Consider the following 18,002-nt stretch of genomic DNA (forward strand, 5'->3'; position numbering starts at 1 on the left):
CATGTTCACATGAGTGTGGCTGCACATGTATGTGAGCATGTGTGCAGAGGTCAGAGGATGATGTCTTCTATTTATCTGACTCTTCCCTTTATTTACTGAGTCAGGGCCTCTTATTGAGCTTAGAATCTGCCCATGCAGCTAGTGGAGTGAGCCATCTTATTTGGGGAGTCTCTGTTTCTGCTGCCCAGCATGAGATTCCAGATGCATGGCTACACCTGCCCAGCATGAGATTCCAGGTGCATGGCCACACCTGCCCAGCATGAAATTACAGGTGCATGGCCACACCTGCCCAGCATGAGATTCCAGGTGCATGGCCACACCTGTTCAGTGTGAGATTGCAGGTGCATGGCCACACCTGCCCAGCGTGAGATTGCAGGTGCATGGCCACACTTGCTCAGTGTGAGATTGCAGGTGCATGGCCACACTTGCCCAGCACCTATGGATGCTGGAGATCGGAAGTCAGCTCCTCACATTGAATGGCAAGTGCTTGACCCATTAAGCCAATGCCCCAATCCCCTTATGAATTTTATTTTTAATTTTTATACTTTCTCTGAAATTTTTATTCTTACTATCTCCGTCTTTAGCCTTTGATTTCTTCACTCTCTTCTTTAACTTCCAACATCTTTCCTTTTGTTCAAATCGACCTGACTCCCACACAACATTTGTAGAATAACAGAAGGCAACCCTCATTTTTAAACATGATCCATTCCTTGCCATTTCTCCAAAGCACAGCCTCAGGTGTTAATTGCAGTCTCTATGCATGTTCTGTAGCATTCTGCCCAATTTTCCCTATTATGATTCATGTACAGACTCACGTGAGGAACTGCCCAAGTCTTGTTATCCAAGGTGCCTCTCCAAGGGAGACTCGGCATACTGGCCTCCACTAAGGCCTCAGGAATGGTGTCGATGGTGCAGTAGGAGACAGGCTGAGCTGTCTCCCACAGGAAGCAGCGGTGTAGGAACCCCAGGTCCACTGTTCTGTGCTAACGGCTTCTGTTCCACCCACAGCCACGTCGTGCTGCTGCTGCTGCCACAGGCGGCTGTGAAATGACTCTGCCTGCTTTGATTTCTGATTCGTGCTGCACCCAACCCAGAGGACCAGTTACCGGCTCTTCCCACATCTTCTGATCTCCCCTGCACACAGAAGAGCCAGGCCATGGAAAGCAAACAGAACATCAGTGCCCAGCCAACTGAGAAATATATAAAATACATCCCTACCACAGCCTTCCTCCCTCCACTCCTCCCAGTTTCCCCCACCTTCCCTCTCCCCAGATCCACTCCTCCTCTGTTTCCCTTCAGAAAAGAGCAGTCTTCCCAGGGAGAGCAACTGAACACGGCATAACAAAGATGGAATAAGTCTAGGCACAAACCCTCATATCAAGACTAGATGAGGCAACCCAGTAGGAGGAAACAGGGCCCCAAGAACAGGCAAAAGAGTCAGAGACAGCCCCTCTCCCATAAGAAGCCCGAGTTAAACAACCACAACATACATGCAGAGGACCTGGTGCCTACCCATGCAGGCTCCATGAGTGCTGCTTCAGTCTCTGTGAACCCCTATGAGCTCTGCTTAATCAATTCTGTGGGCTGTGTTCTCCTGGTGTCTCTGACTCCTCTGGCTCCTACAATCCTTCTTCTCCCACTTCCGCAGGGTTCCCTGAGCTCTGCCTAATGTTTGGGTGTGGGTCTCTGTATCTTCTCCCTTCAGCTGCTGTATTTCTTCATTCTTCAATTTAGTTTTGATTTTGAGACAAGGACTCACTATGGAGACTAGGCTGGCCTGGAACTCAAAGTTGCCTGACTCTGCCTCCCAAGTACTGGCATTAAAAATGTGTGCCACCATGCTTTCTTTACTTTTTAAATTTTTTTGATTATATTGAGAGGAGGGGAGGGACAGGGAGAGGTAAGGAGAGGTAGGGAGAGAAGAAAGGAGAGGGAAAGAGGAAAGTGGGAAAGAGAGGGGGAGGAAGAGAGAGAGAGAGAGAGAGAGAGAGAGAGAGAGAGAGAGAGAGAGAGAGAGAGAGAGAGAGAGTGAGTGTGTTTGGGCTCATGAGACAACAGTGAATGTGTGGAGGTTGGAGGACAGCCAGGAGTTAGTTCTTTCTTTCTACCCTGTGGCTCTTGGGGTGCAAAGGACAGGAAGAAGGGATGGCAGACAAGGGAACAGGCCACTCCAGACGGTGCAGACTTTCCCTGAGGAGCTAGCTCTCTGTGAGCGTCAGGACCCACTGTCTGCTTAATAAGCTGAGCTAGTTAGTGCACAGAAGGTGTGGGCCTGTGCATTAAAAGTTTCTTTCTGCTCTGACGTTGGCCAGTGCTAGGTGTAACCAGTGAGCAGCCAGTTAGAGAACCTTAGGAGACTGATAATTTCTTTTGCCAGCCTTTATCAGGGTCTGCTGTGGAGGCTGCGGCAAGAATCTTAGTTAAACAAACTGCTTTAGCTCTGGAATGCTAATTACAGTGCTTTGGGGAAAATGTCACTGCTTAACCAAAGTGGGAGACATCTTACAAAATGATATGGCTAACTTCAGGATTGTCAGGTTTGGCGGCAAGCACCTTTACCTGCTGACTCAGCAGTCCTGGTTCCTTATCTTTAATGGTAGAGTTGGCATTCCTTTACTAAGCTTCCCTAACTGCGTCTCTCCCCATCTTCCAGTTCTTTCCATGCAGTTATTAATAACTCAGACCTAGTCACCCCATCTCTGCTACTCGGATGCAGCCTTTGATTCTGTAAATTTTCAGCTATATATAAATATAACTGAATAATGTTATTAATAAAATGCATAATATATATATATATAGCCAACTTGCAAATCAGCCTCTTTCCCATTGGAGGGCAATAGTTTTCATGTCATTTTTTGCACTGTCGATAAGAACTCTACCAATGGAGCTGGCTCATCATCTCTCTACCCTTCACCATTTTTAACTAATTAGATCACAACCAAAATTTCTGTAACTTCAAGGCAAAGTTGTTCCCAACCAGCTGCACCAAGAAGGGCCCTGCTCCAGCCTTCCTCTCTATCCAGGAAAGCCCATGAACTGTACATTTACCAGCTCGGGAGCCTTGGAATTTGGCATGCTGTTGCAAAAAACACTGCTCTCACTTCAAAGGGAATATGAGATGCTTTATTCTGGAGCCAGAATTGAGTGACTAAGGCCTGGGAAAACACAGGTTTAGGTTACCCCACTTCCAACACGGAAGTGGGTTCATGGAGCTTTAATATAACAAAGAAAGTCAGAAATGGAGGCAACTTTGAAAATTCATTAGCAGAAGCATTAAGTAGTCAGTTACAGCAGGGGGAAGAGTCTCAGTCTTGGATGCTATGGGGTAGCATTCTAGCCCTGCCTCTGGTGGAGAAGAGCTTCTGTTATTCTAACACATTCTAAAGGTTTCTGTTTATCAGGATGCAGATATGCTACAGAGCGGGCAAAGAATAGCTTTTTAGGGGGGCAAAGTTAGCTGGAGAGAATTTGTGGTTAGGCTGTGGGATCAGCAACCTTCCAAATTCCCTGTAGCCACTGAAGTTTTCTTCGGTGTTTGAAGATGGCTTCTTTCCAGCAATTCTCATTCGCAGGCAGTACAGTGGTGCTGTGATTACTAAATGGTCCAGGAATTGCAGAGCACGGTCTAGAAATTTCTTATAAAGACACTCACTACAGGACCCAAAGATGCCATTTTAGCTGTTTTCCAAGAGAGATGAAAACTTCCATTTTCATTCCATTCTACTCAGAGAGGGGTGTGTAGAAGTCCATAGAAGCAGCATTCTCTTGTGGAGGTTGGAAACATTGGAAGCGGCTCTTGTGACTGCACAGACAAGGGCCTCCAGACCTAAGGAGACAGTTCAGTCGATGGAGTCCCGGCTTTGTGAGTATGAGAAGGGCGGATCCCTGGGGCTCACTGGCCAATCAGCCCAGCCTAGGGGCAAGTCGATGAGAGTCTGTCAAAAAGCAAGGTGGACAGACAGACAGCATCTGAGGATGACAGCTGAAGTTGTCTTCAGGTCCACATGTATACACACACATACATATACATATACACACATGCACACACACACACACACACACACACACTTAAAAAGAAGAAAATACTTCTACTCAGAGTTAAGCAGAGTGCAGAAATGCATAAATCCATAGGTGAATCTAGAGCCGACTGGGGAACATTCTGTAGGATTTTATGTACCTGATGTACAAAAGCCAGGACATAAGGATTAGGAAATGGCAGAGGTGGGCAAGGCTAGCGCTGGGGGAGAGGGGCATGAGGAAAGGCTGTCTGTTCAAATGAATGCATCTACAGCAGTCCTCTTGTTTTTGAAAAAGTCAAGGTGAATTGTATAAAGCATCCACAGGGAACTGTCTCTCTTGCCTTGTGAAAATAGGAATCAAGTCCATTTTGAAGATACTGGTGTTGCTGCAGCCTACAGATGGCGCCGCCTGAGTTAGGAAGGAAGCCTGGAATGTGTTGGTGTTCTGCCGAACATTCACAGGCTGCATATGAAGTAGGAGGAGAAAGGTGAGTGAGGAAATAAGACGGTCTTTTGCTTCTTTGCTCTATCTGGCAGACACCTTTCCTTTCTGAAAAAAAAAAAAAAGATCTTACACATCATTTCCAACTATTTTTATTAGGACAGCCCCAAGCATCTTTATAAAAACCCACTCTGCAGTAAAAAGTACAGGTGCTAGGATTTACGCTTCAGGGAGGAGTTAAAATGCCAGAGGTGTTTTATTATCCTCGAATCTTGTCTCCTTATGATTCACCCTTGTCTGAGCATGTCCCACACAGAGCTGGTGGGGTTTTGGTTTTAGTTTGTGTCTGGTTGTTTTTTTTATCTAAAAACACCACTAACTCACATACTTACACACACCAAAGATATGTTACTTACTCTTTCCTTTAAGACATACTCGTGTTAGGGGAGGTTGTGGAGATGCCTGGATGCGGAGAGTCCCTGATGGACAGGTGTCAGGACTGGGCGTGGTGGTGTGTGCCTGTGACACTGGTACAGATGAGCAGACAAAGGGGACCCCGACAGCTTGCTGACCAGCCAGTCTGGTCACTCGGTGAAGACTGGGTTCAGTGAGAGACTCTAAAGGTAGGGTGGAAGGACTGGAGAGATGCCTCAATGGTTAAAAGCACTGGCTGCTCTTCCAGAGGACCCGGGTTCAATTCCCAGCACATACATGGCAGCTCACAACCATCTGTAACTCCAGCTCCAGAAGATCTGATGCTTCACACCAGTGCACATAAAATAAAAAGTTAAATAAATTATTATTATTATTATTATTATTATTATTATTATTATTATTATTTTACAAAAGGTAAGGTGGAGAGTGATCGAAAAAGACACTGGATGTAGATCTCTGCCCTCTCAGAAAGAAGGGGATAGGGGACTAGATGGAAACTTGTAGAACTCCCCAGGAAGAGTGAGGGTCTCATATCCCTCCTCTAGTGGTGAATTTGATGGCTAGTGCTAATTGTCAACCTGCATCTCTCACACTATTTACACATATGATAGCATCGTGTATGTGTAGATGTGCATATCTGCATTGTGTGTGTGCAAATGTTCACATGCCTGTGGGAGCCCTCAGAGGTCAAAGAGAGCATGAGGCGTTACAGACAGAGCTGGCATTACAGGCATTTGTGAGCTACTCCATCATATGGGTGCTGGGAATCGAACCTGGGTCCTTCAGCAATAGCAGCAAGCACTTTCAATGCTAACCCACCTCTGCAACCTCCCAAAGGGCATTTCATACAGGTCTAAAATTCATAGTCAGCCATCGATTTCCTTCAAAACTTGAGGGAGAAAGCCGGGCGGTGGTGGCGCCTTTAATCCCAGCACTCGGGAAGCAGAGGCAGGCAGATCTCTGTGAGTTCGAGGCCAGCCTGGTCTACAAGTGAGTTCCAAGAAAGGCGCAAAGCTACACAGGGAAACCCTATCTCGAAAAAAACCAAAAAAAAAAAAAAAAAAAAAAGAGGGAGTACCATTTTCTCCTTCTCAGCTCCTGGGTTGACATGTGGGTCAGTGGTCCCTGGGAGGCAGCCTGTCGTCTGTGTCCTGTCTCATTAGTGGCCTTCCCGGGTCTTCGCTTCATCTATAGCTTTCAGATCATGGTGATGGCTGCGTTTTCTGAATTTCTTTAAGCACACAGCCCATGTGCTTCCCTTGACCTCTCAATCCCATATTTATGGATTTCTAAATTTGGAGGGATTCTAGCCATTAGTTTTCAGAGTATTTTTCATTTTTTCTTCCCACTCAGAGTCTCTGCTAACAAAATGTTTGTTTTTTGTTATTGCTGCTCGGCTCCTGGGCCACCAGTCCTTACTACAGCACAGTATTTCTTTTTGTAGGGTCACTGGGCCACAGGCGCTTGCTACAAAACGACGTTCTTTTATTTACTTGTTTTTATACTCTATTTTCTCTCTGTTCTTTAAATTGGATGAATCAAACTCACTTGTGTTAATGGTCACTGATTCTCTCCCTTTCTTTCTCCACTCAAATTTCTCAATGATGGTTTTGTTGGTCACATTTTTTTTTTTAATTCTAGGAGTTTCTTTTCTTTTTTCTTAAGCTTCTAACTTCATTCCTGAGATCTTCTGTGTTTTACTTCTTTCATGAGGAGTCATAACTGGTTAATGAGAAATTCTATGACTTAGAGAGTCCCAGTGACACGTGCTGACTGTTCCTTACGTGTGCTGTGATTGCCCTGGTTCTAAGTCCCCCAAGTGACCGTTGTCACCGGCAGTTCACATCTGGACAGTACACTGAAGAGCTCTATCCTAATCACTTTTCAGAATGCAGTCTCACTGAAGTCCAACGCCAGGGTCAGCGATGGTCACAGAAGCACCATCTACTAACAGCGGCCTCCAGCACCGTGACCAGTGTGTGTCCTGAGACTCACAGGGAGCCATCTGCACCCTCGAAACTTCCAGCTCCCCACTCACAGTTCCCAGACAATCACTCAGGACCTGTCTTCATCTCCACCTTCCCTAGCTCATGGAAGTTCTTTTCTCTTGCTAGTTCTAACCCCGAGGAAGACATGTGCCTGACCCATGTTTCAAGAGTCAGACTCTCTCCCTCTACCAGAGGTGCCACACATCATTCTTCAGCATCCATGGGTAGCACAGAACAGTGGCCTGGACCAGCAGGCCATTCTTCAGTGACAGGGTCCTGTAGCTAGAGTTTTCCTGCCTTGCCCACAGTCAGGACAAATCTTTGTCACCCGCCAGTCCCACAGCCGCTCAGACCCAACCAAGTAAACACAGAGACTTATATTGTTTACAAACTGTATGGCCTTGGCAGGCTTCTTGCTAACTGTTCTTATAGCTTAAATTAATCCATTTCCATAAATCTATACCTTGCCACATGGCTGGTGGCTTACCGGCATCTTCACATGCTGCTGGTCATGGCGGCAGCTGGCAGTGTCTCCCTGCCTCAGCCTTCTGCTTTTCAGAATTCTCCTCTCTCCTTGTCCCACCTACTTCCTGCCTGGCTACTGGCCAATCAGTGTTTTATTTATTGACCAATCAGAGCAATTTGACATACAGACTATCCCACAGCAGGGTCCTGAGGAGGAGGACCAGGGGATGAGGAAATAAAGAAGACAGGAAAGTTTAGGATCAGGAGGTCTTGTACAAGCTAATGGCTCATACAAGCAAGTTTATTTAGAAATACAGCTCCTCATAGCTCTCACATACAGTTTGCAAAGGAAAAAATGGAGCAGAGTCAGCAGAAAGCTATCACACAATGGGACAAAGTCAGCCTGAAACTAGTCAAGCAATACTTCCCAAAGGGAGCACAGGATATCTCAAGTGCATCATAGACTGAGCACACAGCGGCCTTGGGACTGATCATCATCACCCTTTTGGGTGGGAAGAGCTGAGCTCTCAGAATGGAGTCACAGCTCCCCAAGTCTCTGGCCCCAGTCCATTACCAGTTACATGAATCTGTCAGACAATGAGAGAGTTCCACTGCCATATACCAGGGCCTCATGGAAAGCCTTGAATGGGCCAGACTCCCAACAGAAAAGCTGCCTAACACTGCCTCCTGGCTTCCTTTTTAAAACGCAGTGTCTGGGATGGAGAGATGATGCCGCTGGTGAAATGGCTGTCTTGCAAGCACAACCCCAAAACCCATTAACAAAATAAAGCTGGGCACAGTGACACACACTTAAAAGTTCTGGGTCTAAGCCGGGCGGCGGTGGTGGTGGTGGTGGTGGCAGCGGCGGCCGCGGTGGCGGCGCATGCCTTTAATCCCAGCACTCAGGAGGTGGAGGTGGAGGCCAGCCTGGCCTACAGAGTGAGTTCCAGGACAGCCAGGACTCTGCTACACAGAGAAACCCTGTCTCAAAACAACAACAACAACAACAACAAAAAAAAACCACACAAAAAAAGTTCCAGGTCTAGAGAGACAGAGATAGGCAGATCCTTGAAGCTCACTGGCCAGCAAGCCTATAGCCTATAGCCTATATATCCATCAAGTTCCAAAGAAAATCTAGAGAACCCCTAAGGAACAATACCCCACGTTATCCTTTGACCTCCACATAAGAGCACACACTTATGCACACACATCCATATAAATGAACACACACACACCACACACACACACACACACACACATACACACACACACACACAGAGTCATACTGCCATGACCTTGTTGTGATAAAGTGGCCTGAGAATGTACTGAGTCTCCTGGAGCAAACTTACCAGGTCCTGCCTCTGCATGAGAGAAAGTGTTGTTTCACACAGATGGCCACACCTTCCCTTCATCTGGAGTCAAGACTACCTTGTGCTGTGCTCCTCACACCAAAAGAAGTCCTCCAGACTCACACTACATCAGGTGTGTCCACAGAAGCTTAGCCTTTTATGGCCTGCACAAGGGGCATTCCTGATCAAGGCTATGGAAGGCAGTTCATGTTCTATGTGAGAAGCCACAGTATCCCCTCCAGGGCCATCTCGGAGATCTGAGTTTCAATGTGAAATTGTTCAAGGACATTTATGGCAGGACATTGTTTCTGTGCTTTGCACTGCTGTTACATAATTGTTGGTTCTGATAGCCCATCATGCTGCTGGGCTTCTTCGGACTGAATCAACATCTTCAGAATGTTTGTATGGTTTCCGCAGGCTCCAGCATTTTTCTTAGAAGTCTGGAGTAATGTATACAGATCAAGCATCATGGAGATTTGGAAAAATTATTAAGGGGATAATACTGCAAGGTCATCTTTCAAGGTTTGCGTGCTATTTCCGTGTGTGTGTGTGTGTGTGTGTGTGTGTGTGTGTGTGTGACCTTCCATATTTATAAAACTATATAAAATATACCATATATGTGCATAACTATATATGTATACATGTAATAAGTTATTTCATGTGTGAGTGTTTTGCCTGCATGTATGTATGTGCACCACAATCATGCCTGGTGCCCTCAGAGGTCAGAAAATGGAGGCTGGATTCTCTTGGGACAAGGGTTGCAGAAGGTTGTGAACAACCATGTGGGTACTAGGAATTGGACCTGTGCCCTCTGTAAGAGCAAGATCCACTGAGCTGTCTCTCCAGCCTGGATCTTTCATTATACTTTTTAAAAAAATGATGAAGAGACATGCACTATTATATCTGTATGACACAACACAGCCAGACTGTTTCATAACAGTTCAAAACAGAAGTGAAGTTCTTCCTGCAAGTGTTCTAACCATGTCTTCTGTGCTTTTCCTGAGGTCATTGGTGCCTGGGAGGAGGCATCTGAACACTGTCATCCAAGCTGGATTGCTTTCCCACTACAGAATCTGTACTCCATTTGGATGTTTTATTTCAGCTCAGATGCAAATTCTCCCAAACCTTCCAATGACCATGAAGGAAGAAGCAATGGATCATATCAGAAGATTGTTATCAGTTATGTTTCTAATCACTGTCACAAAATACCTGACAAGAACAGCTTAAGGAGACTGGGTTTGTTTTGGCTCACAGTTAGATGGAACAGTCCATCATGGCAGGTGCTGTGGTTTGAATAGGAACGGCTCTCATAGACTTTGAATGCCTAGCCCATTGGGAGTGGCTTCGTTGGAGTACACATGGCCTTGCTGGAGCAAGTGTGTCACTGCGGGGTGGGATTTGAGGTCTTGTATGCTCAAGCTCTGCCTAGTGTGGCACACTTCTTCTGCTTCCTGTACCCTGATGCAGAATTTTCAGCTCCTTCTCCAGCACCATGTCTGCCTGCATGCCTCCATGCTCCTCATCATGATTATAATGGACTAAACTTTTGAAACTGTGAGCCAGACCCAATTAAATGTTTTCTTTTGTAAGAGATGCCATAGTCATGGTGTCTCTTCACAGCAATAGAAACTCTAACAAAGACAATGGCCATGCTTTGGTTTGAAGGAATATGGATGTTGGGACTGTGGATTAGTCCCATGCTTTAAATGGGGCATAATGGACCATCCTAGTAGGAACAGAGAAGACAGTGGTGCTGAGGGTGATTTGAACTGTGGATGCCTGACTCAAGAGGTTTCAGAGAAGAAGCATTTTAGTATATGGGCTAGAGACTGTTCTTGTGATATTTTGGTAAAGAATGAGGCTACTTTTTGCCCTTGTCCATAAAGTTGGCCTGAGGCTAAAGTGAAGAGTTTTGGATTGTATTTGTTAACAGAGGAAATCTCAAAAAAGCCTCATATGGATCCTGTTGTGTGGTTATTAGCAATTACTCTTATGCAGATCTATAATGAAAAAGAGCAAGCTGAGCAATGGAAAATAGAAAATGTACAATTTGAGGGAAAAAAGGGCACCAAGAAGTGAATTGGAGCTAAGGCCTGTGTTGAAGGCGATAAACAGATTAAAGAAATGCCTGATGTTAAATGGAATACAGGAGGTGGTGACCTCAGGGCAAGACCCCACCCAGCTAAGCTTCCCACTTGTGAAAAGAAATTAAAGAACATCTTAGGTCCAGGCACAGTGATACATGCCTTTAATCCCAGCACTCTGGAGATAGCAGCAAGTGAATCTCTAAATTCAAGGCCAGCCTGGCTTACAGAGCAACTTCCAGGACAGTTAAGTTTTTAGGCAGGGAAGGTGACCATTAAAAACAGAAAGCTGGTAATGATGTAACTGAACAAGGGGCCAAGTTCTAGCTTCAGGAAGCTGCAGAACTTGTCAGCTTCAGCCACAAGGTTCTGGCTTTAGAGTCAAGGATAGAAGAAAGGACTTATGGAGCTTCCCTCTGCAACTAAGGCAAGCCACTGAGGCCAGGCGTGTGTCAGGGGTGTCCCTGCATGGAGGCCCAGAAAGGCCATTGTGTGAAGCTGTGAAGGTGAAGCCTGGATTGCCTTGGAGACCCCAAGATGTTAGAGATGCCAGAGTCATGGGATACCTGCCAAGGAGAGCTGCTAACAGAGGGGAATCAGCCCAATAGAAAGAGGTGTGTTACAGTCAACAGAACTGAAAGGCACTGGAGAGCTGAAGAATGCTTTGATATCAGAGTTTGCAGTTTGGCCAACTCATTTTCAGTCTTGCTTTGGTCCGTTATTTCCTCACTATGCTCTTTTTCCTCCATTTTGGAATGGTAATGTATATTCTGTATCATTATATGTTGGAATTATTGATTTTTTTAAAAAAAATAGGAGATTACAGTTACAAGATTGCATGATTCTCTGAAGAGACTTTGAACTTTTAACATTGTTGAGACTGTGATAGATTATGGGGACTTTTGAAGTTGGGCTGAATGCATTTCTGCATTTATGTCATGGCTACAAGCCTATTGCGGCCAGGGAGTGGAATGTGGTGGCTTGTATAGAAATGACCCTCATAGACTATTGTGTTTGAATGCTTAGCCCACAGGGAGTGTCACTATTGGGAGGTGTGGCTTTGTTGGAGAACGTGTGTCACTGTGGGGTAGGCTTTGAGGTCTTATATGCTCAAACCATACCCAGGATCTTCTGCTGCCTGTGGATCCTGATGTAGAACTGTCAGCTACCTCTCCAGCACAATGTCTGCATGCATGCTGCCATGTTTCTCACCATGATGGTAATGGACTGAACCTCTGAACTGTAAGCCAGCCCCAATGAACTCTTTTCCTTTATAAGAGTTGCCATGGTCATGGTGTCTCTTCACAGTAAGAGAAACCATAACTAAGACAACAGAGAAGATGTGGTGTCAGGAGCTTGAGGCAGCTGGTCACATTGTGTGCATAGTCAGGAAGTAGAGAGATGAATGCTGGTGCTCAGCTGCTCCATCCTTTTTATTCATTCTTAGAATCCAGCCCACGGGATGCTGCCCCACGTTTAGGGTGGGTCTTTGCACCTCCATTAGCCCAATCTAGGAATTCCCTAACAGACTCATCCAGAGGCTTATCTTTCTATTATTCTTGAATCCAGTTGGTGGTTAATATTAATGATCTCAGAAACCAATAAACACAAATTGTGTCTTCCCTTCTGAGTTTAGAGTCATTGGAAATAAAAGACATAAGAGAGGGATACCCTGAGATCAAAGCTTCAGTCTCATTACTGATAAAGACACAATCAAACAGCTGAGCTAACAAGCAAGCTGAATGAATAAAGGACAAATGGAGATCGGTGGGCCTCTGCTGAAGATGCTACCCTTCAGTGTATCACTGAGGTAAGTGCTTTTCCTCCTCAGCCAACATGTGCAACAGATGTGCCCACCAGCTTCACCCACACTGCCCTTTGTAAGCACATCTAGCCCCTCCTGACTCTCCATTACCAGTACACAAAACCCAGTGAACCATCCGTCTTTCCCTATTTCTAAAATTGTGGCATCAGTATCCATAGTGGTTCATCAACAATTATTTTCCATGCTTTCTCCTACCTGGGAAAGCAAATACACTCAAGATTTTGCTTATCTTTATAAACTTTACTTAAATAACTGTATTCAGAGCTCAGTCAGCATAGGGTCTGCTTTATAAGCATAAGTATCTGGGTTCCATACCTCAGAACTCATGTGTCTTAGTTTGGGTTTCTACTGCTCTGAAGAGATACCATGACCATGGAAACTCTTAAAAAGGAAAACATTTAATTGGGGTTGGCTTATGGTCTCAGAGGTTTATCATTATCATCATGCTGTGAAGAAACACCATGATAACTCTACAAAGGAACACATTTCACCGGGGTTGGCTTACAGTTCAGAGGTTTAGTTGTTTAGTCCTTTATTGTCATGGTGAGAATCATGGCAGCATTCAGGCAGACATGATGCTGGAGAAGGAGCTGAGAGTCCTACATCTTGATCCACAGGCAGTAGGTAGTGAACTGAGTACCATATTGTACATAGCTGGAGCATAGGAAACCTCAAAGCCAGCTCCCACAGGGACACACTTCCTCCAACAAGGCCACACCTCCTAGTAGTGTCACTCCCTATGGGGGTCATTTTCTTTCAAACCACCACACAATGTCTAAAAAAGAAAAAATTAGGGCATGGTAGGACTCTGTTGTAGTCTCAGCGCTGGGAAGGCTGAGACAGGTAGAGCCCTGAGGCTTGCTGGCCAGCCAGCTTAGTCTACTTAGTGATGATGACCTTGCCTCAAAAAACAATGTTGGCTCCTGAGAAAGGACAGCTGGGTTGTCCTCTGACCTCCTACATGTATAAACACCCCCCCACACACACACACACACAATTCCATTTATTAAATTTCTAAAATTTTTAAGAAGTTTGTTTTTGTTTTTGTTTGTTTGTTTGTTTGTTTGTTTTTGGTTTTTCGAGACAGGGTTTCTCTGTGTAGCTTTGTGCCTTTCCTGGAACTCACTCTGTAGTCCAGGCTGGCCTCGAACTCACAGAGATCCGCCTGGCTCTGCCTCCCAAGTGCTGGGATTAAAGGCCTGCGCCACCACCAAAAACCCTATTGTTACCTCTATGGGAATTTTATTAAATTAAGTAAATCAATGTGAGGAAAATTCTTGTCTTCTGAAAGAAGTGAATAACATCTCTTGATTGCTTAAAATCCTACCTTCTATCCTTCAATATAATTTTATAATTCATTTATATAATTATTTTCTCATTTGGGAATTGTCTTAAAGTTACTATAAGGTCGAGGCTGGCCGTAAGCTCCTGATCTTCTAGCCCTGGTCTCCTCTGTGCTGGAATTTCAGGCATGCACTATCAAATCCAGTTATGTGTGTGTGTGTGTGTGTGTGTGTGTGTGTGTGTGTGTGTGTGTAAAATTTTTAAATCTTTTGCTTCAGCATATTCCTGGGTATATCAGATATCTGGCTGTTGCTTTAGTGTATTTTCTTCTCCCATAGTCATTTTGAAACTTATTACTCTTGTATTACAGGCAAACTATGTAAGAAATTTGACAATGCCTATGTGATGAAGAGAATTTTGTATATCTGATCATTTTAGTCATAGAGCATCATATTGTCTGTCAAGTACGAGAGTGTTGTCCCTTCCTGTCCAGTATTTATCTTCTCAGTTGTGTTTCTTTCTTTAAAATGTGTGAGTGTGTATAAAGATCTGTGTTTGGGTGTCTGTGCACATAAGTGCAGTGCCTGTGGAAGCCACAAGAGGGCATCAGATGCCCTGCAGCTAAAGTTACAGTCAGAAGTGAGCTGCCTGATGTGGGTGCTTGAAAGCCAGCTCCAGGCCTCAGGAGAAAGAGCAAACCTCTTAACTGTTAAGCATCTCCCTCTAGTATATTTATTGCTGCTGAAAGTAACATTTTTATGTTCATCTCACCTGCTGCAATGTGTCTCTTGGGGATTTAGAAAGGCAGCAGGCTTCTCCAATTCAAAGGCATCATTTTTTAAAAATGGATTTTGGGGCCAAAGCTTTGTCAAACTTCAGCATTTTAAAAATATTTCAATCTTCAACACTAAGAAACAATTGCTCTCTGCTTATGATTTAGTTTGCTTCCCTATTTAAGAAAACTATTCAGCAAAGAGTATATGAGTTGAGTGAGACAGGCCTTTCCCTCTCTAATCTGGAGCTGGCTGGGTTCCCTTGATGTAAATTCCTTGGTACCTCTCAGTACTGCACTAAATGCCACTCTTTTCTCAAACAAAATTTCCCTGTGAAAGCATTAAATATTGAAAAATAAACAAATGAATGAGCAAATTTGGGTAGGACTGGTAACTGGGGACACACTAGGTAAGATGAAACGTCCAGACCACCAGGCTCAACACTTTGTCCCACTCCAAACCCTTCGAGCCATTCCTGCCCCTCTAAGTAACCCCCCTCTCAGATTCCTGTAAGGGATTAACCTCATCAAGTTAGTTGGTTCACCAAGTCAAGCTTCGCTATAGCTATTACTTTGAATGGCCATGGATTCTCTTCCAGGGATAGGCACATATGTATGTCATGTGCCAAAATCTCACACAGCATTCTGGGATTCTTCTGTCTCCACTTTCCTAACACTGGGATTACAGACACATGCCTGGCTTTTTATGTGTGTTCTGGAGGTCTGAACTCAGCTTCTCAAGCTTGTACTTCAAGGATTTTATCAGCTGAGTATCCACCAAAACATCTCCCTGGCCCAGGAATCTGCATGTCTAATGAGGTAGAGTAGCCTGATGTGTCTGTCTTCTTTACCCCCAGAGGGTGTGCTTTGCCCCTGGGTGAGATTACATTGCAGTCTGTATACACTGCAGAGCTGCACTGTTTACCTGGATTATCTACATATTTGTCAATTCAATATTTTTACAATGGGCCACATGGCCTCTGAGATCCCATGAGTCAGTGTTGCCTGGCAACAATGCAGCCCTGTGGGTTTGTTGCTCCATGACGCATATCCAAGGACAAAGTCGCTTGATGATGCATTTCCACACTGTGTAAGTGACACATGACTGCATACCATTGTTACCTGCTTTAGGTCTGGAGCACACAACCCCACAACTGGGTGAGTAAGAAAACTCCTTCACAGTCCATTAGCCTGATGGGATGGAAATCTGACCCGCAGGCTGGGGAGCTGCTCAATGGAAAAAGTACTGTAGAAGTCTGAGGACTTGTATTTGGATCCCTGGAATCCACATAAAAGTCAGAAAGGTGTGGGGGCCACCTGCAATTAGGAGGTAGAAACTGGGGATTCTTTGGGGTAGACTGACTCAGTGAAGAGGACAACAATCAAGGAAGTCATCCTACATTAACCTTGGGCTGCCGGATGTAGACATGCGTGTCCATAGGCACGCACATACTTACAAACATGCATACAAGTAAACAGACATACACAACACAAACAAACATATATATACAAACACAAACACCTGGCCTTCCAGCATACAGGACAGGCAAAGAGACTTTGGGGAGACACAGGTAAAAATGTCTATTTATGAATCTGCTTAAAGTGAATTTTCTAAGTATTTCACTACATTTATTTGATTTTTTTTTTTTTGTATGTGCAAGATGGGCTTGAGTGCACACTCACAAGAGTGTGAGCCTGGAGGTCAGAAGATAACTTGTAGAAAACCTTTCCTTCTCCCACACAGATTTCCCAGGGATTGACTCCAGTCATGAGGTTTAGTGGCAAGTGCCTTTCTTACCTGCTGAGCCATCTCAGAGGCCATGATTAAGTGAGTCTTGAAGACAGTTTCTTCCTCTAATTTAGAAAATTACGGTAAACTTGAACCGATGAACTCTCATGATCCCACACCTGATTTGACCTGGCCGATCTCTGAAGGTGTCAACACCCCAGTTTCTGGAACTGTGAGAAGACAAGGAGGATACTTGAAGAAATAATGGCAAATGTTTCTTCCAAAAATGTCAAAGGGAACTGTAAGCCAAGTTGCACCAAAGTCCCCAAGCAGAAACAAAACGTGTGTGGGAGGAGGGGAGGGGGAGTCACATTCACATGCATGGAGAGCCAAAGGGCAGGCACATCAGGGGTTCTGTGTCATTATTACCCGAATTATTCTCCTGAGACAGGGTCTCTCACTACATCTGCAGCTAGTCTGGTGGTCACCAAAAGGGGAAGAACTCTAGGATAAATTTTTTCTGAGGGACACTGCATGGGGTGAGAGATTGGTCACCTCAAATGAAAATTCTAGAAATAAACTCAATAGTATCCAAGTGGAAGATATACTATATGGAATAAACCAAAAGATTAGTGACCCTGGAGAAATAAATACAAAAATTACCCCCAAGACAGTCTGAGGATGTAGCTCATTGGTAGAGGACATGTCTAGAATGCCCAAGGCCCCTTGATTCAATTCTCAGTTCATAGAAATGAATGACTGAATGAATGAAAAGAATCCCAAATAAAATGCTGAAATTAAAAATCAGCAACAACAAAACAGCAGGATACCATCAACGAGCTGAGGGTCAGGACCATCTGAGAGAACCCATGAATACTTGGGGGACCACAGGAAGGGGAACACTTGAAGAAATAATGGTGATGAGAGGAACTGTAAGCCAAGTCACACGAAAGCCCCCAAGCAGAAGTAGAAAGGGGGACTCTATGTCAGGTGCCACATCAACACTGCTAAAACCTGACAAAAGAGAGAGCATGGACAGAAACCAGGGAGAGGGGACACATGACAAAGAGAAAAGATTCAACTTTGATAGCAGATAAGACATTGAAAAATCTCATCGGAAAAAAGAAAGATGAGAATACAGCGTGTGTGTGTGTGTGTGTGTGTGTGTGTGTGTGTGTGTGTGTGTGTGTGTGTGATGAGAGAGACAGAGACAGAGAGAGAGAGACAGACAGACAGACAGAGACAGAGACAGAGAGAGACAGAGACAGAGAGAGAGCAAGCGAGCGAGAGACAGACAGACAGACAGACAGAGGCACATTCACTTGTGTGGAGAGCCAAGGGCACACCAGGTGTTCTGTCATTATTTCCTGCATTATTCTCTTGAGACAGGGTCTCTCACTGAAGCTGGAGCTAGTCTGGTGGTCAGCAAGGCCCAGCAATCGTTTAATGCAGCTCACAGTGTTCGAGTTAGGTTTTTTATATGGATGTTGGGGATTTGAACTCAGGTTCCCATGCTTGTACAGCAAATGCTCTTACCACTGAGCCATCTTCCAAGCCTCCATACAAGAGGAAAAACTGGGGCTTGGAGGCAGCTTGATAAGTCAAGTCCT

General features: G+C 44.8%; 1 long non-coding RNA gene across 1 annotated transcript; it reads left to right on the forward strand.

Moving 5' to 3' along the window:
• The first annotated feature begins 3,633 nt into the window (after window positions 1–3,633).
• Window positions 3,634–7,542, forward strand: LOC143273208 (uncharacterized). The gene is made up of 3 exons (XR_013051104.1): window positions 3,634–3,862; window positions 4,374–4,507; window positions 6,785–7,542. It is a non-coding gene; the product is annotated as an uncharacterized LOC143273208 (long non-coding RNA).
• Window positions 7,543–18,002: the final 10,460 nt, after the last annotated feature.

Source organism: Peromyscus maniculatus, chromosome 5 (assembly GCF_049852395.1).
Source record: "Peromyscus maniculatus bairdii isolate BWxNUB_F1_BW_parent chromosome 5, HU_Pman_BW_mat_3.1, whole genome shotgun sequence".
Lineage (NCBI taxonomy): Eukaryota > Metazoa > Chordata > Mammalia > Rodentia > Cricetidae > Peromyscus > Peromyscus maniculatus.